Source organism: Tachyglossus aculeatus, chromosome 21 (assembly GCF_015852505.1).
Source record: "Tachyglossus aculeatus isolate mTacAcu1 chromosome 21, mTacAcu1.pri, whole genome shotgun sequence".
Classification (NCBI taxonomy): Eukaryota; Metazoa; Chordata; class Mammalia; order Monotremata; family Tachyglossidae; genus Tachyglossus; species Tachyglossus aculeatus.
Genome location: NC_052086.1, coordinates 4,449,475 through 4,471,439, shown reverse-complemented (window position 1 = coordinate 4,471,439; position 21,965 = coordinate 4,449,475). Strand labels below are relative to the sequence as shown.

At 47.0% G+C, this 21,965-nt stretch overlaps 1 protein-coding gene across 1 annotated transcript in view; it reads right to left on the bottom strand.

Annotated features, from left to right (window-relative positions):
* The window catches only part of KIAA1671 (KIAA1671 ortholog), a 111,362-nt gene extending 90,129 nt beyond the window's left edge, over positions 1–21,233 (bottom strand). Inside the window, exon 1 of the mRNA XM_038763174.1 lies at positions 21,191–21,233. The gene's annotated coding sequence lies outside the window, so the exon portion shown is untranslated. The remainder of the gene's footprint in view (positions 1–21,190) is intronic.
* Positions 21,234–21,965: the final 732 nt, after the last annotated feature.

Here is a 21,965-nt window from a genome sequence, read left to right as displayed (position 1 = left end):
TTCTACTGAGAGGGGAGCTAAACAAAAATCAGAAAAGACTTTAAACAGCCTAGCCCTGGAATGAGCAGAGGAGTTAGCTCGATCCCTCACAGTTCATTAGGCAAAGATAACAGACGTGGCCAGGGATTTCTTTCTACCCAGCCCAGAATTTCTGAAAACACAAGGAGAACCTTGCTAAAATCCCAAATATTTCCTCTTGCCGGGCTTCTTGCTTGAATCCAACGGGCTGTAGAGAATGTAGATTCCTGGTCTCTGTCTTCCCTCTCTTCCCTCTCCCCGTATTCCTGAAGCAGCGTGGGAAGCAACATGGCTTAGTGGAGAGAGCACCAGACTGAAGCAGGTTGGCTCAGTGGAAAGAGCCTGGGCTTGGGAGTCAGAGGCCATGGGTTCGAATTCCATCTCTGCCACATCTCTGCTGTGTGATCTTGGGCAAGTCACTTCACTTCTCTGAGCCTCAGTTACCTCATCTGTAAAATGGGGATTAAGATTGTGAGCCCCATCTGGGACAACCTGATCACCTTGTATTCCCCCCCAGCGCTTAGAACAGTGCTTTGCACATAGTAAGTGCTTAACAAATGCCATTATTATTATTATTAATACTGAGAGTTGAGTGACCTGGGTTCTCATCCCGGTTCTGCCACTCACCTGCCAATCCCCATGGGACCCATGGTTCTCCAAGCTTTCTCAGTCAGTCCTCAGTCAATTGGATTTATTGAGCGCTTACTGCGGGCAGAGAACTGTACTAAGCTTTTGGGAGAGTGCGCTATAACAAACTTTTTGTTGCTTTTTTTAAATGGCATTTGTTAAATGCTTGCTACTTGCCAGGCACTGTACTAAGTGCTGAGGTGGATACAAGCTCATCAGGTGAGACGCAGTCCACGTCCCACATAGGGTTCACAGTCTTAAGCCCCATTTTGCAGACGAGGGGGCTGAGGCCCAGAGACATGAAGTGACTTGCCTGAGGTCACACAGCGGCCACGTGGAGGAGCCGGGACTAGAACCTTCTGATTCCCAGGCCTGAGCTCTATCCATTATGCCATGCTGTCTCTAGATACTTTCCCTGCCCAATGTGAGCTTACAGTCTGGACAAAGAGACAGACATTGATATAAATTAATGACCGCTCTGGACATAAGGACTGTGGAGTTGAGGGAGGGGTGAAGCAAACAAAAATAAAGCTCCACCACTTCAATCATTCATTCTGTCACATTTATTGAGTGCTTACTACTTGCAAGGCACTGAACTAAGCGCTTGGGAGAGTAAAATAATAATAAACAGACACATTCCTTGCCCACAACAAACTTACAGTCTAGAGTGGGTGAGGGAAACATCAATACAAATAAAGAAATGGCAGATATGGACAAAATGGTGAGGGGCTGGGAGAAGGAATGAATAAAGGGAGCAAGTAAGGGCGACGCAGAAGGTGAGCGGGAGATGAGGAAAAGTGGGGCTTAGTCTGCGAAGGCCTCTTGGAGGAGATGGGCCTTCAATAAGGCTTCAATAACTTGTCTGTATTGTGACCTTGGGTAAGTCACTCTACTTTTCTGGGTCTCGGTTTCCTTTTCTGTAAAATGGGTATTAAAAGTGCGAACCCCATGTGGGACAGGGACTGTGTCCAACCCCATTAGCTTGTAATAGTAATAATAATAATAATAATAATAATGGCATTTGTTAAGCGCTTACTATGTGCCAAGCACGGTTCTAAGCGCTGGGGAGGATACAAGGCAATCAGGTTGTCCCACATGGGGCTCACAGTCTTCATCCCCATTTTCCAGATGAGGTAACTGAGGCCCAGAGAAGTGAAGTGACTTGCCCAAAGTCACACAGCTGACAGGCGGCAGATCCAGGATTTGAACCCAAGACCTCTAACTCCCAAGCCTGGGGTTTTTCCACTGAGCCACGCTGCTTCTCTACCCAGGCGATTAGTCTGGAACCTGGCACATAGTAAGCATTTAAAAGACATAAAAAAAAGTTAAAATCAACTCCATTCTCACACTCCTAGGAGACGATGAGTCAGGTTTAGAGTACAGAGGAGCCAATGAACACACTTCGTTGGACTGAATGGGCTCTGTTTCACAGGTGCAGCAGAGTTCGGAAGGGGTAAAAGGACAGACTAAATTTCAAGTTGCACATTCCAGTGGACTTTATGAATCACTCATCTGCACTCATTTGCTTTCTGATGGTGGGGCTGGGATCCACTGGGGAAATTCTCCCCGGCTGGCTAGGAAAAGGTCTGCCATCAGGGAAGCAGCGTGGCTCATTGGAAAGAGCCCGGGCTTTGGAGTCAGAGGTCATGGGTTCAAATTCCGGCTCTGCCAATTGTCAGCTGTGTGACCATGGGCAAGTCACTTAGCTTCTCTGTGCCTCAGTGACCCCATCTGTAAAATGGAGATTAAGACTGTGAGCCCCACACGGGACAGTCTGATCACCTTGTATCCTCCCCAGGGCTTAGAACAGTGCTTTGCACATAGTAAGCGCTTAACAAATGCCAACATTATCATTATTATTATTATTATTATTATCAGCAAAGCCATCAATTTACCCAGCGACTACCTGTTGATGCCGATAGTTATGACAATAATAATGGCATTCGTTAAAGGCTTCCTCTGTGTCAAGCCCTGTTCTAAGCACGTGGCTCAGTGGAAAGAGCACGGGCTTTGGAGTCAGAGGTCATGGGTTCGAATGCCGGCTCCGCCACTTGTCAGCTGTGGGACCTTGGGCAAGCCACTTAACTTCTCTGTGCCTCAGTTACCTCATCTGTAAAATGGGATTAAGACTGTGAGCCCCACGTGGGACAACCTGATCACCTTGTATACCCCCAGCGCTTAGAACAGTGCTTTGCACATAGTAAGCGCTTAACAAACACCATAATCATCATAATCATCACTGGGGTAGATATAAGCTCTTCAGGTTGGACACTGTCCTCATCCCATGTGGGACTCACAGTCTTAACCCCTATTTTCCAGATGTGGGAACTGAGCCACAGAGAAGTGAAGTCACTAGCCCAAGGTCACCCAGCAGACAAGCAGCATGGCGGAGCAGATAGAGCCTGGGTCTGGCAGTCAGAAGGTCATGGGTTCTAATCGTGGCTCTGCCACTTGTCTGCTGGGTGACCTTGGGCAAGTCACTTTGCTTCTCTGGGCCTCAGTTCCCTCATCTGTAAACTGGGGATTGAGACTGTGAGTCCCCCATTTGGGACAGTGACTATTCCCAGTCTGATTTGCTTGTATCCACCCCAGCGCTTAATACAGTGCCTGGCACATCATCAGCACTTAACAAATAACATAATGTGCTTAGAACAGTGCTACGCACATAGTAAGCGCTTAACAAATGCCATTATTATTATTATTATTATTATTATTATTATTATTATTATTATTATTATTATTATTATGTGGCAGAGCCGGGATTAGAATCCAGGTCCTTCCCACCCCAGGCCCAGGCTCTATCCATTCAGCTGTACTGCTTCCCTATACTGACACCATGTTACTGCTGCAGTCTAATTCCCAGTTTTGACAGGATGTAACGCTTCCAGACCCACAGCACTTATGTCCAGATCTGTCATTTCTTTATTTCTATTGATTTCTGTCTCCCCCGCTAAACTGTACGCTCATTTTGGACAAGAAATGTGTCTGTTTATTGTTGTAGTGTCCTCTCCCAAGCGCTTAGTCCAGTGCTCCATGCAAAGTAAGCACTCAATAAATACAACGGACTGACTGGCTACAGACAGAGATAGTGAGGCTCTCACTGGTTTATTCTGTTTGGGGGTAAGGAGGGCGAGGGAAACGGACTTGCAGGGGGCTAGGGGAGAGGTTACCATTCACTAGTTCTTGGTTTTCTGTCTGAATTATTCCAAAATGGCTCAAGAGGAAAGGTTGTGTTTAGCCTACGCAGGGAGACAATTGGAGGGGACAGAGCAACCTGGACGGCTGCCATGGACAAGGGAGTGGACCAGAAGCTTGGCAGGAAAACAGAGAGGAGGAGGAGGAGGAGGAGGAGGAGGCCAAAATGAAAACAGGACCCTCCCTGCACTGCAAACATTACACCACACATTAGGGACAACTTATTCCCGTGCCCTGGGGCCATGGCTCCCACACTGGCCTTTTCAGACAGACAGACAAACAGACAGACATACTACACACACACACACACTCACACACACCCCTTTTACAGACACACAGGCACTTATAGGTGAATTACACTGTCCTCAAATAAGGACAAACGTCATCATCAATGGTCCTTACTGAGCACTTGCTACCTGCAGAGTACTGTACTAAGTGCTTAGGAGAATACAATACAACAGGTCTAGCGGGCATAAGTGAATTTCAACATCCTCAGATAAGCACAAACATCATCATCAATGCTAAGCCACTTGTCAGCTGTGTGACTTTGGGCAAGTCACTTCACTGCTCCGTGCCTCAGTTATCTCATCTGTAAAATGGGGATTAAGACTGTGAGCCCCATGTGGACAACCTGATAACCTTGTATCTACCCCAGCACTTAGAACAGTGCTCGGCACATAGGAGAGTCCAGCAGAACAGAGTGACCAGACATAAGTGGCTTTCACCTTCTTCGAATAAGCACAAACAACATCATCCATGGTCCTTATTGAGGACTTACTATGTGCAGAGCACTGTACTAAGCACTTAGGAGAGGACAATACAACAGAGTTAGCAGACACATTCCCTGCCCATAAAGGGGCTGTCGGTCTCTAGATAAGCGCTTACAACAGTGCTTGTCACATAGTACGCGCTTAACAGATAACATCATCATTGTAAGTAGAGTGGCCTAATGGAAAGAGCTTGGGCCTGGGAGTCAGAGGACCTGGGTTCTAATCCCAGCTTCGCCCCTTGCCTGTTGTGTGACCTTGGATAAGTCACTTCACTTCTCTGGGCCTCAGTTCCCTCATCTGTCAAATGACCGTGAGCCCCACGTGGTGCAGGGACTTGCTTGTATCCACCCCAGCCGTTAGTACAATGCCTGGCCCTCAGTAAGCGCTTAACAACTAATACAATTATTATTATTGTACGTTTCATAAATTGGACACCTTAAAAATCTTACGCAGTGGCCCGAATCCTGTTTTCCATTTGCAAAAGACCTCAATCGACCGATCACAGCTCGCTCTAATGTGCTTACACAAGTGCTTAGCACAGTGCTCTGCAAAGAGTAGTGCTCAATAAAAACTCTTGAATCATTTACTGAGAGTCTTTTGGAGCAGGCAGAATATTGCACTAGGGCCTTGGGAGAGTACAATGGAGTTAGAAAGCATGAGACCCATGACCTTAACGATCCTTTTTAATGGCATTCATTAGGCACGTACTATGCACCAGGCACTGTACTAGGCACTGGGGTAGATCCAAGCTAATCACGCTGGACACAGTCCCTGTCCCACTCAGGGCTCAGTGTCTTGATCCCCATTTCTCAGATGAGGGAACTAAGGCACAGAAAAGCTAAGGCCCCCAGCAGACAAGCGGCAGAGTCAGGATTAGAACCCAGGTCTTCTGACTCCCAAGGGTTCTTTCAAAGCCATCTTTCCACTACGGATCTTACAGTGGAGCCAGGGAGAAAGACACAAAACCATCTATGGCATTTATTGAGTGTCTACTACCCGGCAGGTCATGGTTTGAGAGCTTTGAAGAGAATTAGGCGATCCAATCAATCCCTGCCCTTAAGGACTTTACAGTCTACCCTGAAGAGGAAAGGGGGAAATTGGAGATGAGTTGATTAATAAGGGTTTCAATGGTATGATATGTAAATCAGTATTTACAGAAGGTTTACAACTGGGTAGGGATGCTCAAATGCCTAAGTGGGGTGGAGCCATCTAATTATATCCCTTCCCTTCCCCTACCTGTAATTTATTTTCATGTCTCTCCCCAGCTTGATTCTAAGCTCCTTGAAGGCAGGGATCTTGCCTACTTAAAAAGAAGAAGAAGAACGATGGTATTTGTTAAGCAGCTACTATGTGCCAAGCACTGTTCTACCTACTGGGGTAGATACAAGGTAATCAGGTTGTCCCACGTGGGGCTCACAGTCTGACTCCCCATTTTACAAATGAGATAACAGAGGCACAGAGAAGTGAAGGAACTTGCCCAAGGTCACACGGCAGATAAGTGGTGGAGCCGGAATTAGAACCCACGTCCTCTGACTCCCAAGCCCGGGCTCTTTCCACTAAGCTATGCTGCTTCTTACCTTACTTACTCTAATGTACTCTCCCAGTACAAGAATATTATTATTATTATTATTATTACTGATATTAGCACTTACTATGTGTCAAACACTGTTCTAAGAGCAGGGGTAGATACACATGAATCAAGTCAGACGCAGTTCTGACCTCGCAGTCGAAGTGGGAAGAACAGGAATTGAATCCCCATTTTACAGATGAGAAAACTGAGGCACAGATTATTATTATGACGGCATTTGTTATGTGCTTACTATGTGCCAGGCACCGTTCGAAGTGCTGGGGTAGACACAAGTTAATCGGGTTGGACACAGGCCCTGTCCAACATGGGGCTCACAGTCTCCACCCCCATTTTCCAGATGGGAAAACTGAGGCCCAGAGAAGTGAAGTGACTTGCCTAAGGTCACACAGCAGACAGCGGCCAGAGCCAGGATAACTTCCAGGCCCGGGCTCTATCCATCCTCACCTGCTATAACTATAACCATCACAAATTCAACCTCACCTGTTCTAATTCCACTGTCTTCTTGGCCCAAGAATAACCTTTATCCAATCTTATTGACTCCCGGGCCTATTTCCCACGCCACCCATTTCAGACGTTTAATTCCCTCTTCCAGCCCCCTGTCCTCTCATCTCCCCCATCTCTTGCCCTTAAAGCCCTGGCCACCTATTTCCTCAATAAAATTAAAACCATCAGCAGCGGCCCCGCTAAAAACTCCCCTGTTCCTCTTCAGTTCCACCCTCCTCCCGCCCCCTCCAACTCTCCCACCCTACCCAGCAAGTGTCTCTAGTGGAGATAATAATAAGAAGAAGAAGAGTGGTATTTGTTCGGCATTTACTAGGTGCCAGGCACTGTATTAAGTGTTGAGGTGGGTACAGGCAAATCGGTTTGGACCCAGTCCCTGTCCCACGTGAGGCTCACAGTCTCAATCCCTATTTTCAGACGAGGTCACTGAGGCCCCACCTCTTGCCTCCTGGTAAAAAATTCCCCCATCCCGCTGTCCAACCCCATCCTGTTGCACGTTAAAGCATCTGCTCCTTCCCTGAACACCTTCTTCAAATTGCTCCAACAGCTCTTTCCCTGATGCTGCTTTCAAACAGTCCCATGTCTTCCCTACCCTAAAAAAACCCTTCCTTGAGCCCCCGGCTGCCTCCAGTGATCGCCCCATCTCCCTCCTCCCCTTCCTCTCCAAACTCCTCCAGTGAGTTGTTTACTCTCACTGCCTCCATTTCCTCTCTCCCCATTCTCTCCTCGCCCCCCCGCCCCATGCGATCTGGCTTCCGCCTCCTCGTGGAAACCGACCTCTTGAAGGTCACCGACGACCTCCCTTCTCGCCAAATCCGCCGGCCTCCGCTCCATTCTGATCCTCCTCGACCTCTCGACTATGGCCCACGCCGTCAATTCCGTGGGCCACTCCCTTCCAGGGAACATTATCTAACCTTGGCTTCACAGACGACTGTCCTCTCCCAGTTCTCCTCCTATTTTTTTTTCTTTTATGGCATTTGTTAAACGCTTGCTATAGGTCAGGCACTGTACTGAGTGCTAGGGTAGAGCCAAGCTAATCAGGTTGGAGAGAGTCCATGTCCCATATGGGGCTCACATTCTTAATTCTCATTTCTTAATTCTCTTAATTCTCATTAATTCTCATTTTTAATTCTCATTTTTTCAGGGAAGGCAGCATGGCTCAGTGAAAAGAGCACGGGCTTTGGAGTCAGAGGTCAGGGGTTCAAATCCCGGCTCCGCCAACTGTCAGCTGTGTGACTTTGGGAAAGTCACTTAACTGCTCTGTGCCTCAGTTCCCTCATCTGTCAAATGGGGATTAAGACTGTGAGCCCCCCCGGGACAACCTGATCACCTTGTAACCTCCCCAGTGCTTAGAACAGTACTTTGCACATAGTAAGCGCTTAATAAATGCCATTAGTAGTAGTAGTAGTAGTAGTAGTAGTAGTAGTAGTAGTAGTAGTAGTAGTATTTTTACAGACGAGGGAACTGAGGCCCGAGAGCACCGGCAGAAAAGGGGAGGGGCTGGGATTTGAACCCAGGTCCTTCTGACTTCCGGGCCTGCGTTCTAGGTCACGCTGCTTCAGATATTCACTGTGTTCCTATTTTTCTGTCTGGCTCTCCTCTGCCTCCCACCCCCTAACTGGGGGAGTCCCCCAAGGTTCAATTTTGGGCCCCCTTCTCTTCTCCACCTCTGCCCACACAGACGTTGTGCAGAGGACTAAGGGCCCAATAAAAACCACTGACCGACTGATTGACAAACTATACAAATCAATCGATAGCATTTATTGCGTGTTTGCTATGTGCAGAGCACTGTTCTAAGCGCTCAGGAGACTCCGATACAAGTGACTGAGGAGACATGTTCCCAGCCCATGATGAGCTTACTACAGTCTACATTCAATCATACTTATTGAGTGCTTACTGTGTGCAAAGCACAGTACTAAGCGCTTGAGAGAGCACACTAGAACAGCCTCTGTGCCCAGCACTGTACTAAGCGCTGAGGTAGGTACGAGATCATCAGGTCGGACACAGTTCCTGTCCCTCCTCGGATTCACCGTCTAAGACCAACCATTTCAATCTCATTTTACAGATGAGGAAAACGAGGCCTACGGAAGTGAAATGACTTGTCCAAGGTCACGCGGCAGGGACAACATTAGGAGCCGGGTTCTCGGACTCCCAAGCCCCGGCTCTTTCCACTATATCTGTGGTATTTCTTAAACGCTTACTCTGTGCCAAGCACTGGGTAGATGTGAGATAATTACGTCAGATACAGCGCTTGTCCCACAAGGCCACGCTGCACAATGGACATGATGTATTAGAACTTCCTGTTTTATTCTTGTTCTTTTTTTTAATGTTATGTGTTAATCGCTTACTAGGCACCAGGCATTGTACTAAGCAAGCTAATCAGATCGGACACAGTCCATGTCGCACATGGGGCTCACAGTCCTAATGCCCATTTCACAGATAAGGGAACTGAGGCCCAGAGGTCACCTAGCAGACACGTAGCAGAGTCAGGACTAGAACCCAGGCTGACTCCCATGCCCAGTTCTATCCATTAGACCACACTTCCTCCTCCAGCTGGACTCCTCTAGGCTGTAAACTCGTTGTGGGCAGGGACTGTGTCTGTTTATTGTTCTGCTGTCCTCCCCCAAGCACTCAGTACAGTGCCGGCACACAGTAAATAAATACAATTACTGGCTAACTATAAGCAATTATCGTCCCTTTCCCCCATTTGATCGTAAATACCTACCTGTAGGGCAGGGAACACTGTCTTGCAGCTGGTTTCTGCCCCCAGTGCTTAACGCAGCATCTAGCATAGAGAGGCAGTTCAGTAAATGCCACTGCGTGATGCCTTGGACCAACGCACTGATGTTACTTACAGCCCGTTGTTGGGTAGGGACCATCTCTATATGTTGCCAACTTGTACTTCCCAAGCGCTTAGTATTCATTTGTTCATTCAATCGTATTTACTGAGCGCTTACTGTGTGCAGAACACTGTACTAAGCGCTTGGGAAGTACAAGTTGGCAACATATAGAGACGGTCCCTTCCCAACAGCGGGCTCACAGTCTAGAAGGGGGAGACGGACAGCAAAACAAAACATATTGACAAAATAAACTAAATAGAAAAGTACAGTGCTCTGCTCACAGTAAGCACTCAATAAATACGACTGAATGAATGAATGAATCTGTTCTCTCTCCCCTCGAAAAAGGGTCTGTTGAGGAGAAGGAATAGACCCCAGGTAAGCCAATATAACCCGAGGGGCAGCTGGCTCGAGTTCCCGAACATGGCGCCTATTGGCCTGAGGAGCACAGGATGTGACTCCTTCCCTCCCTCCCTCCCCAGTCGGATTGTCCCGGCCATTTCCTCCGGAACCATTTCCTCCACTGACTCCTGAGTCGCCACTTGGACCGGACAATAGCCTTTTGGTGGAAGTCAGTCAGGAGGCCACTAGCTCATCTAGGTCTATATAAAGAGAATATTTTTCGGAGATTTTACTGTCAAGTAGACTCGCGTGATTCCTGTATTAGTAACCCACTGTTGTTGGGTTTTTTTGTCCTCTACTTCTCCTAAGAGAAGCGTGGTGTAGTGGCCAGAGCCCGGGCTTGGGAGTCAGAAGGTCACGGGTTCTAATCCCGCCTCTGCCACTTGTCTGCGGTGTGACTTTGGGCAGGTCGCTTCACTTCTCTGGGCCTCAGAGAATGGGGATTGAGACAGTGAGCCCCACGTGGGACAGGAATCGGGTCCGACCCGATTTGCATGTATCCATCCCAGAGCTTAGTACAGTGTCTGGCACATAGTAAGCGCTTAACTAATATCACAATTATTATTATTATCATATTCAACCTCTGCCCACTTCTATACTCCTAATCAATGATATTTATTCAGCACTTACTGGGTGCAGAGCGCTGTACTAAGTGCTCAGGAGATTATGATACAACAGAGTTCCCTGCCAACTTCGAGTTTACAGGACTGTACTCCTAATTCTCCTACTCTGCCTATTTCTCCATTCCAAATACTTTTTTAATGGTATTTGTTAAGCACTTTGTGCCAGGCACTGAACTAAGCACTGGGGTAGATACAAGCTAATCAGGTCAGATACAGTCCATGTCCCACGTGGGGCTCACAGTCTTAATCTCCATTTTACAGATGAGGTAACAGACACACAAGCGAAGTGACTTGCCCAAGGTCACATAGCAGACAAGTGGCGGGGCAGGGATTAGAACCCAGGTCCTTCTGACTCCAAGGCCCTTGCTCTATCCACGAGGGCACACTGCTTCTTATACTCCTCCTACTTCTCTACTCCTCCCTCTAATGCCCAGTTTCACCACAAATAAAAATGATCATTCTTGAATTTTTGGAAGGAGCTCAAATCATGGCAAGTGTTTATGCAAAACCTCACATGGGGTTTTTTTTTATGTTTAAAAAACTGCATTTTTCAGAGGTTATGAATAAAGTTGAACATGCCCCCAAAGAATCCCAGAACAAGAAAACAAAAATCTTTGAATTCACGCCATCGATTCTGAGGATAAAGGATCACACCCAACAGCCCCAACTGAGCTTTCGACTATAAAACGTCTGGACTTCTGAAAAATAGGACCACAGAAAGCCTTCCTCTGGAATAAAGTCAGAGCAGGCCAAGGACGGAAACAGCCTCAAAGTGGATGTGACATCACCCAAAACTAGTATACAAAATCAGAGAAAAAATGTCCATTTCTGTTATCTGGACCATTAAAATAAATAAAACTATACAATACTGCATGCGCCCCTCAAAATAGAGAAATGCCGATTAATATATTTCTTTTAATCAGAAGTAAACTTCTGTAATTTCGAGGTAATCAGATGTTGCCCTGGAAATGCTAGGAAATATGTGTGTGCCTTTCTTTAAAATGGTATTTGTTAAGCACTCACTATGTGCCAAGCGCTGTACTAAGCACTGGGGTAGACACAAGCTCATGGTGTTGGACACAGTCCATGTCCCACAGGGGTTCCCAGTCTTAATCCCCATTTTCCAGATGAGGGAATTGGGGCCCACAGAAGTGACTTGCCCTGGTCACCCAGCCAACAAATGGAGGATTAGAACCCAGGTCCTTATGACCACCCCCCATGCCCGGGCTCTAGCCACCAGGCAGCGCTGCTTCTCCACGGACTTAAAACAGGATCATACGCTACCCCTGATGCTGAAGATTGAACATTTTATCCCTGCTTCTTTTTAATTACACCTGCCACTCTGTCAGTCGATCAGTAGTAGTCCTTGAACACCGACAGAACCCTGTATGACGCGCTTGGGAGAGCACGAGATAATCGGAAGAGCAGATCTTTGCCGTCAAGGACCTTGCGGTTTGGCAAGGAGGGACAGACCCAAAATAATTCACAGATGGGAGGAAAGATGGAAATACGGATGAGTCGGGGAATGAGTGAGAAGCGGTGTTGCCTAGTGGCTACAGCGCGGGCCTGGGCTCATGGTGGACAGGGACTGTGTGTCCTATATTGCTATTCCGTACTCTCCCAAGCACTTAGTACAGTGCTCGGCACACAGTAAGCGCTCAGTGGGCAGGTCACTTCACTTCTCAGGGCCTCAGTTCCCTTATCTGGAAAATGGGGATTAAGACTGTGAGCCCCATATGGGACATGGACTGTGTCTAATCTGATTATCTTATATTTACCCCAGCGCTTAGTACAGTGCCTGGCAAATAGGAAGCTCTTTAACGAATACCTTAAAAAAAGCACAGGCGTGAAAAAGAAGGACAAAAGGAGAAATACATGGGGGAAAGCTTCCTCAAAGATGATGGAATTTCAGGAAGGTGCTGAAAACCGGGGGGCAAGGTAGTTTGTCAGATGTTAAGAGGGAGGGCGTTCCAGTTAAGAGGATTGCCTTTTGTTCTGTACTTCCCAAGGGCTTAGTACAGTGTGTGGCTCAGTGGAAAGAGCTCGGGCTTTGGAGTCAGAGGTCATGGGTTCAAATCCCAGCTCCGCCAATTGTCAGCTGGGTGACTTTGGGCAAGTCACTTAACTTCTCTGTGCCTCAGTTCCCTCATCTGTAAAATGGGGATTAAGACTGTGAGCCCCACATGAGGCAACCTGATCACCTTGTATCCCCCAGCGCTCAGAACAGTGCTTTGCACATATTAAGCGCTTAACAAATACCATCATCATCATTATTATTATTACAGTGCTCTGCACACAGTAAGCGCTCAATAAATAGGATTGATTGTGAAGCAGGAGCAAGAGGTCGATAAAGAGACCTGGTGAGTGAGTAGATTAGATCAAGTGCTTAGCACAGTGCCCTGCCCACCGTAAACGCTCAATAAATACCACTGACTGATTAACTGAGAGGAACAAGATGTCGGAGGTGGGACTGACATTTAGAGAATCACTCCAGATACCCCAGAAAAATGGATTTCCGCAACTCGGCCACAAAATCAAGGCAGTAGACTTGAGGCTGAATTCATTTATTCAATTCATTCATTCAGTCGTATTTATTGAGGGCTTACTGTGTGCCGAGCACTGTACTAAACGCTTGGGAAAGTACAATACAGCAATAAACAGACATATTACCTGCCAACAACGAGCTTACAGTGGGGGGGGGGGGGGGGGGGGGGCGGTGACAGACATCAAGATAAATAAATACCATTACAGATATGAACGTAAGAGTTGTGGGGTTGGGAGGGAATAAACCTTCTACGTCTAAGTCTACCCTGCAGGGCCACAAGTCTCATCACTCCAACCCACTGAAGTCAGCAGGCACCCACCCACAGGGATAGAAAGCGGAGGCCAGTTTACGGAGGTCTTTATTGAAAATCTTAGCTCACATCATTCCTCATCAAAAAAACCAAAAACATCCCAGATGGCACGATGAAAAGGTGGCAGGATTTAGGTGGGCAATCGTTCAGAAATGCCAAAAGGCTCTTAGTGACCACAAAAGCAGCAGCACAAGAGAAGCAGCATGGCTCAGTGGAAAGAGTCAGAGGTCATGGGTTCAAATCCCGGCTCTGCCAATCGTCAGCTGTGTGACTGTGGGCAAGTCACTTAACTTCTCTGGGGCTCAGTGACCTCCCCTGTAAAATAGGGATTACTGTGAGCCCCCTGTGGGACAATCTGATTACATGTAACCTCCCCAGCGCTTAGAACAGTGCTTTGCACATAGTAAGCACTTAATAAATGTCATCAAAAAAAAAAGCACGATGGAGTAGGGGGAAAAATACTGGGTACTTAGTCTGTAATTGCAAAATTACTTTGGGAAAGCAAAATAGTGCTTGCCTAGATAACACAATTTTGCCTCCTTGAGGAAAAGTGATCCTTTGTTAGCGTGGCCACTGGAAGCCCTCAAGAATTTGCCAACTGACACCCCTAGACACACACACAAACACCAAAAACAAACCAACCACACACTCTATCTTGATCATCCATACACACACACAGACACACACTGTCACAGACAAGGAGTCACACACACTGTCACACACACACACAGTCACACACACACTCTATAACGCGCACTCTGTCACACATACTCCATCACATGCTGTGTCACACACACACTCTGACACCGATAAACACACACCCTGACAGTGTACAATTTTTCAGCTATCAACATCAGTGATGCTAAATTGACTTTTTTCTCAACTCGGGCCCTGCCTCTCACTTCTGGAGGTCACCCCGTGCCCCAGTATAGTGCTAAACCCCATCCCGGCCTCCAGCCCAGGCAGCCCTTCCCAGAAAGAGCCAGGGATGATGAAAGGAAGGCTACCTACCAAAAGTCAGCGGCCCAATTTACACAGAGCAGCTGTTCCTGGGCCACAAGCCATCTGAACGACATGAAGGAAACCCCCTCTCCTCACGTCCCCCACTCAGGATTATCTGGTTTTCTAGGGTGAGGTAATTCAGTTATCCCCTAAGGACACCCTTTCTTCAATCCAATTTCCCCTCTCTATAAAATGATCTATGAGCAGGCCTTAGATAAACATCTTTTCCCATCTGTTGGTTTGATCCAGACCATTTGTTCTGGATAAAGCTGTCTCCTTCAAGTTCACTTACAGATCCCATCTTCTTCTCAGGATGGACAGCAAGACTTAGTTGGGGTGGTGGGACATTTCAACTTTAGCAGGGGGAGGTCAGAGCATTAAGCATCCACGTTTCCTAAGCCTGAAAGACATGTTATTATTTTTCAACCTCACCCTACAGTCTGTTGGGTGGTTTGGCTCGATTCAAAGACACCGAGGAGGGGAGTCTCTAAAATGATGAGAAAATAGGTGCTTTATCAATCGATAAATCAATGGTATTGAATGAGAGCTTACTATGTGTACAGAACTGTGGTAAGCGCTTGGGAGAGTACAACTGAGATGACCGACACGTTCCCCGCCCACAACAAGATTACAAAAATTTCATATCCTTGTGCACTTAAAAAAAAACCTCAGATAAAGAATAAACCCCCAAAATCACTGTAACCCATCTGGGTATGGACCGTCTCTATAAGTTGCTGACTTGTACTTCCAAAGCGCTTAATACAGTGCTCTGCGCACAGTAAGTGCTCAACATATATGATTGAATGAATCAATGGTAAGTGAGCACTTGAAAGCAGTCACCAGCTGAATAATACTTCCCCAAAGAGCTTTTAAAAAACCCACAAAGGAAAACCTCAACTACCTTAAACTTGAAAAATTACATTAAGGGTGGATCCTCATTTGAAAGGGCTCTGAGGAAGCAAAGCTGGAGAGAGGACATCAGCATTCTAGTCTAGAAAGAACAGAGAGCGATCTTAAGTAACAAAAGAAGCAGGGTAGCCTAGTGAGTAGAGCCTGGGCCTGGGAGTTAGGAGGACCTGGGTTCGAATCTCAGCTCTGCCACTTGTCTGCTGGGGGCCTTGGGCAAGACGCTTCACTTCTCTGGGCCTCAGTTTCCTCATCTGTATAATGGAGACAAAGTCTACGAGCCCAATGAGAGACAGGGACTGTGTCTAACCTGATTAGCCTGTATCTACCCCAGCACTCAGTATAATGTCTGGCACATAATAAGCCCTTAACTAATACCATTTTAAAAAAAAAGACTCACTGAAATTAGAGGACTAAATTCCCTCTGGGGCAGAATATTCGTTTGCTCATTTTCCTCCTCCAGGTGGCTAATTTCAAACATTTAAGAAACCCACTGGGGCAAACAGGATGAGTTTATCCACTTGGTAAACTTGTCCATTGAGACAAAAACATGGCTTTGCATACCTTCTGCCCTCAGGATTAATTTCCGGAGTTGAGTCCCGAAGGCCATCATCAGTCACTACTATGTACTGGGCACCTACTGAGAACAGAAGAGTGTACTAACTGCTCATGAAAGTACAGCAGAGTTAAAGGACATGATCATTTTAATGCCTTTCTTCATATTAATGTCTGTCACAGTAATGTGTGTCTTCCCCTATAACAATAATTAATAATAATTTTGGTATTTGTTAAGCACTTACTATGTGCCAAGCACTGTTCTAAGCACTGGGGGAGATACAAGGTAATCAGGCTGTCCCACATGGGGCTCACAGTCTTCATCCCCATTTTCCAGATCAGGTAACTGAGGCACAGAGAAGTTAAGTGACTTGCCCAAAGCCACACAGCTGATAAGTGGCGGAGCTGGGATTAGAACCCATGACCTCTGATTCCCAAGCCCACGCTCCTTCCACTGAGCCACGCTGCTCTCATATAAACTGTATGCTCGTTATGGGAGGGGAAAGGGTCTTCTAATTCTGTTGTATTGTACTCTCCCGAGCGCTTAGTGCAGGGCTCTCACATAGTAAGTTCCCAAGGCGAGCTGAAGACCTAAGGGGACGGGCCCAAAGTCATTTACAAACAGGAATAATATCTAAATTATTAGATATCTAAATGGGTATCTACACTGATATCTAGAATATCTAGATTGTGAGCACCAACTGAAACCTGATTACCTTGTATCTTCCTTTCTGTAAAAAGGAGATTAAATCTCCGTTCTTTTTCTCCTTTCGACTGTGAACCCCCGTGACCCAAACACTCTGCTCTGAGTATGCTGACCATCCCAGCGCTTTGTACAGTGCTCAGCACAGAAGAAGCGCTTAACAAACACCACTATAGTTAATAAAAATACCAAAGAGAAACAAGGTGGCCTAGTGGATTATCAGGAGCAGACTATGATCATTTATTTTACTTGTACATATCTATTCTATTTATTTTATTTTGTTAATATGTTTTGTTTTGTTCTCTGTCTCCCCCTTCTAGACTGTGAGCCCACTGTTGGGTAGGGACCGTCTCTATATGTTGCCAACTTGTACTTCCCATGTGCTTAGTACAGTGCTCTGCACACAGTCAGCGCTCAAGAAATATGATTGATTGGTTGACTGACCTGGGTACTAATCCCGGCTGCACCCTGGGTGACCTTGGGCAAATCACTTCACTTCTCTGTGCCTCCGTTACCCCATCTGTCAAATGGGGATTAAGGCTGTGAGCCCCACATGGGACATGAACTGTGTCCAACCTCATTAGCTTGGGTCTACAGTGTCTGGCACATAGTAAGCGTGTAACAAATACCATTTTTCAAAAAAACCCCCCAAAAACCAAATAAACAAAGATATCCAAAGGCACATTCCGAAAGACATGCTAGCGAATAATGAAAATGAACCAATGAAAGTGCGAACTTTATCCCTGCCTGTGAACAGGGTGGGTATGGTAAGTAGTAGCAGAATTAACTGAGCGCCCTTTTAGCCCTGTAATTCCATACTCACTATGAGGGAAGCACAATCTTAAACTAGGACTTCTGGGCTCAAATCAGACTCAGCTCCACCTTTAGGCAAGGTGCATGCAAGGATGCAGTGTGGCCCAGTGGAAAGAGCCCGGGCCTGAGAGCCAATCAATGATATTTATTGAGCGCTTACTGTGTGCAGAGCGGTGTGCTAAGTGCTTGGGAGAGTCCAATATAACAGAGTTGATAGACAAATTCCCTGCCCACAAAGAGCTTAGTGTCTAGAGACCCAGAAGCTCTGGGTTCAAAGAAAGAGCACGGTCTAGTGGATAGAGCACGGGGCTGGCAGTCAGAAGGACCTGGGTTCTAATTCTAGCTCCGCCACTTGTCTGCTGGGAGAGCTTGGGTACATCACTTCTTGGTGCCTCAGTTCCCTCATCTATAAAATGGGGATTAAGACTGTAAACCCAATGTGGGGCAGGGGCTGTGTACATCCCAATTACCTTGTATCTACCCCAGCACTTAGTACAGTGTCTGGCACATAGTCAGTCCTTAACAAATATCATTATTATCATTATCATCATTATTAAATCCTAGCTCTGCCACTTGCCTGCTGGGACACCATGGGCAAGTCACAGCGTGGCTCAGTGGAAAAAGCCCGGGCTTTGGAGTCAGGGGTCACGGGTTCAAATTCCGGCTCCGCCAATTGTTAGCTGTGTGACTTTGGGCAAGTCACTTAACTTCTCTGTGCCTCACCACATCTGTAAAATGGGGATTAAGACTGTGAGCCCCACGTGGCACAACCTGATCACCTTGTATCCCCCCAGTGCTTAGAACAGTGCTTTGCACATAGTAAGCACTTAACAAAGCCATCATTATTATTATTATTATTATTCTCTGTGCCTATTTCCTCACCTCTAAAATGCGGTTTAAGCACCTGGGTCCAAGATGATGATCTCATCTGGATCTACACCAGTGCTTATTTGGTACAGTGCTCGGCACATAGTAGGCACTGAATAATTACCCCAGTTACTGTTCATATTATGCTTCTCCCAGAAAGGGCAACGCCTAGGATACAGATCCAATTCGGCCCGGTTAGGAGCAGCGAGGCTAGTAGAAGCAATCCACTGATGGTATTTATTGGGCGCTTACTGTGGGCAGAGCACTTTGCTAAGTGTTGAGGAGCAGACAATACAACAGAGTTGGTAGTTACGTTTCCTGACCACAGAGTGCAGGCTTGGGGGTCAGAGGGCCAGGGTTCCACCTGTGTGATGTTGGGCAAGTCACTTCACTACTCCATGCCTCAGGTTCCCCATCTGTATAATGGGGATTCAAAGCCCATTCCCCCTCCTACTTTGACTGTGAGCCCCAAGAGGGACAGGAGCTGTCCAACACGACTGCCTTGTATGCATATTAATGTTCTTTCTCCCCGTCTAGACTTTAAGCTCGTGGTGGGCAAGGAATGTGTCTATTTATCGTTCTGCTGTAATAATAATAATAATAATAATAATAATGACATTTATAAAGTGCTTACTATGTGAAAAGCACTGTTCTAAGCGTTGGGGAGGTTACAAGGTGATCAGGTTGTCCCACAGGGGGCTTACAGTCTTCATCCCCATTTTACAGATGAGGTAACTGAGGCACAGAGAAGTGAAGTGACTTGCCCAAAGTCACACAGCTGACAACTGGCAGAGCTGGGATTTGAACCCTGGCCTCTAACTCCAAAGCCCAAGCTCTTTCCACTGAGCCACGCTGCTTCCCAAGCGCTTAGGACAGTGCGTTGCACACAGTAAGAGCACGACTGTCGACGTTAGAGTATGACAATGAAATCCTCTTTGGGGGGCAGGGGCCAAGTCAGTTGAATAGGATGAGCAGCCTGGCCTAGTGAACAGAGCCCAGGCCTGGGAATCAGAAGGACCTGTGTTCTAATCCCGGCTCCATCACTTGTCTGCTGTACGACCTCGGCCAAGTCTCTTCACTTCTTTGAGCCTCAGCTACCTCATCTGTCAAATGGGAATGGAGACCGTGAACCCCACGTGGGACATGGACTGGGTCCAACCCGATTTGCTTGTATCTACCCCAGGGCTTAAAACAGTGCCTGGCACATAGTAAGTACTTAATAAATACCATAAAAAAATGGACCCTCCCGATCGCTCAGTTCAGTGCTGTACACACAGTAAGTGCTCAACAAATGCAATGGACTGGTTGTTCTTCCCAAAAACGCAAGTACGATGGAGTGTTGAGTGAGAAAGCTAAGGTCAGTCAGCTTGGCCCCAGATGGCCAGGCCCTCTGGGTGCTCTGCCCACCTCCCTTGGCAAGTAATAATAAAAACAATAACAATTACGGCATTTGTTAAGTACTTACTATGTGCCAGGAACTGTACTAAGCGCTGGGGTCAATCAAAGCAAATCGGATTAGATCAAGTCCCTGTCCCACGTGGGGCTCACAGTCGCAATCCTCCCTTTACAGATGAGGTCGATGAGGCCCAGAGAAGTGAAGAGGCTTACCCAAGGTCACCGAGAAGACAAATATCAGGATTAGAACCCATGACCTTTGGACTCGGAGGCCTGGGCTCTAGCCACTATGCGATACTAAGTGTCCAGACCTGACTCATTAACCCAGTCAGAGAGAGGCCTCTTTTCCTTCCCGTGGCCCGCTGGGGCCTAGGTCTGACAAAGGAGGCTGTGAGGATCAAAGCCTACTGCGGAAATATTTATTATTCTCTTGTACATATTTACTATTCTATTTATTTTATTGTGTTAATATGTTTTGTTTTGTTGTCTGTCTCCCCCTTCTAGACCGTGAGCCCACTGTTGGGTAGGGACCGTCTCTATATGTTGCCATCGTGTACTTCCCAAGCACTTAGTATAGTGCTCCGCACACAGTAAGCGCTCAATAAATGCGATTGAACGAATGAATGAATGAATGAAATACCTCACTTGGGTTGCCTCCCTATCCACCACACAGGCTAACGTCGACGGCTAGGGCACAGACCTGGAGTCAGAGGGACCTGGGTTCTAATCCTGGCTCCGTCTGTTGTCTACCGTGTTACCGGGTGAATCACCTTACTTCTTTGGGCCTCAGTTCCCTCATCTGGAAATTGGGGATTAAGAAGTGAGCCCCATGTGGGACAGGGACTGTGTCTAACCTGATAAAATTCTACCTACCCCAGGGCTTAGTACAGTGACTGGCACATAGTAAGCACTAAACGAATGCCATATCTTTTTTTTAAAAAAGGACAATCCCTGTCCAAAAAGAGCTTACGATGTTTATTCACTCATTAATCCAATTGTATTGTATTAAGCACTTACTGTGTGCATAGCACCATATTAGGCGCTTGTATTAGGCACAATATAGAGTGACAATTCCTGCCCACAACGAGTTCACAGTCTACATGGGGGGAGACAGACATCAATACAAATAAACCAACAACACAAATAAATAAAATGGCAGCTATATACAGAAGTGCTGGGGGGCTGGGAGTGGGGGAAGAGCAAAGGGATCAATTCTGGGCCACGTGGAAGGGAGGGGGAGATGAGGAAGACTGGGGCTTAGTCTGGGAAGACCTCATGGAGGAGATGAGCCTTTAGTAAGGCTTTGAAGGGATGAGGGAGGAGAGTAATTGTGTGATTTGAGGAGCCAGAGGCAGGACGTGAACCGGGGGTCGGTGGCGAGATAGGCGAGATGGAGGGACAGTGAGAAGGTTAGCACCAGAGGAGCGAAGTGGGCGGGCTGGGTGTGGAGAGCACAGGACTGAGCTCTTGGAAGATGCCAAGAAGGTTAGCAAACACTATCCCTGCCCTCAAGAAGCTTACTGTCTAGCTTACCATCTCCTGCTTCATGTTGAAACACTCCTCGAGATGATGGCCCTAGGAGGAAAAACGAGAATTAAAAAATCACTTGGGGCAGAGATCTGGGCTTGAATCTGTCCACCCTAGAGCGAGGCCAGTTGTGAACTTACAGACTTGAACTCTTGCCTGCAAGCGACAGCTGAAATGTGGAAAACGCCTCTCCCTCCTTCCAACTCGGAGTGGAATTTGGGTGGTGCTGTTTCTTCACTTGGTGGTGATTCAGTTGTGTCCCTGGAAACTCCCTTCTGTTCTAAAGCTGCCCTGGCCTACAACAGAAGCTGACCACCGGGAAAACTGCAGAAGCCAAGGACATTTAGTTAGCTAAACGTACGAAGGCGCCTAGCAGCCCTCCGTTTTGGCATTTACATTTCGCTGAGTGAACCAGGCCACGATTAAATAGCTGCAGGCACAAAGTTGTCTAAACATCCTAAACATCACTTTTTTTATGGTACTTGTGAGGCGCTTACTATATGCTAGGCGCTGTACTATTGTATTTCTTTTTTTATTTTTATGGGATTTGTTGAGTGCTCACTATGTGCCAGGCACTGTACTAGAAGTAGTACAAAAGCAGCATGGCATAGTGGATAGAGCCCGGGCCTGGGAGTTGGAGGGTCAGGGGTTCTAATCCCGGCTCCACCACTTGTCTGCTGGATGACATTGGGCAAGTCACTTCACTTCTCTGGGCCTCAGTTACCTCATCTGTAAAAGAGGGACTGAGTCTGTGAGCCCCACATGGGACAGGGACTGTGCC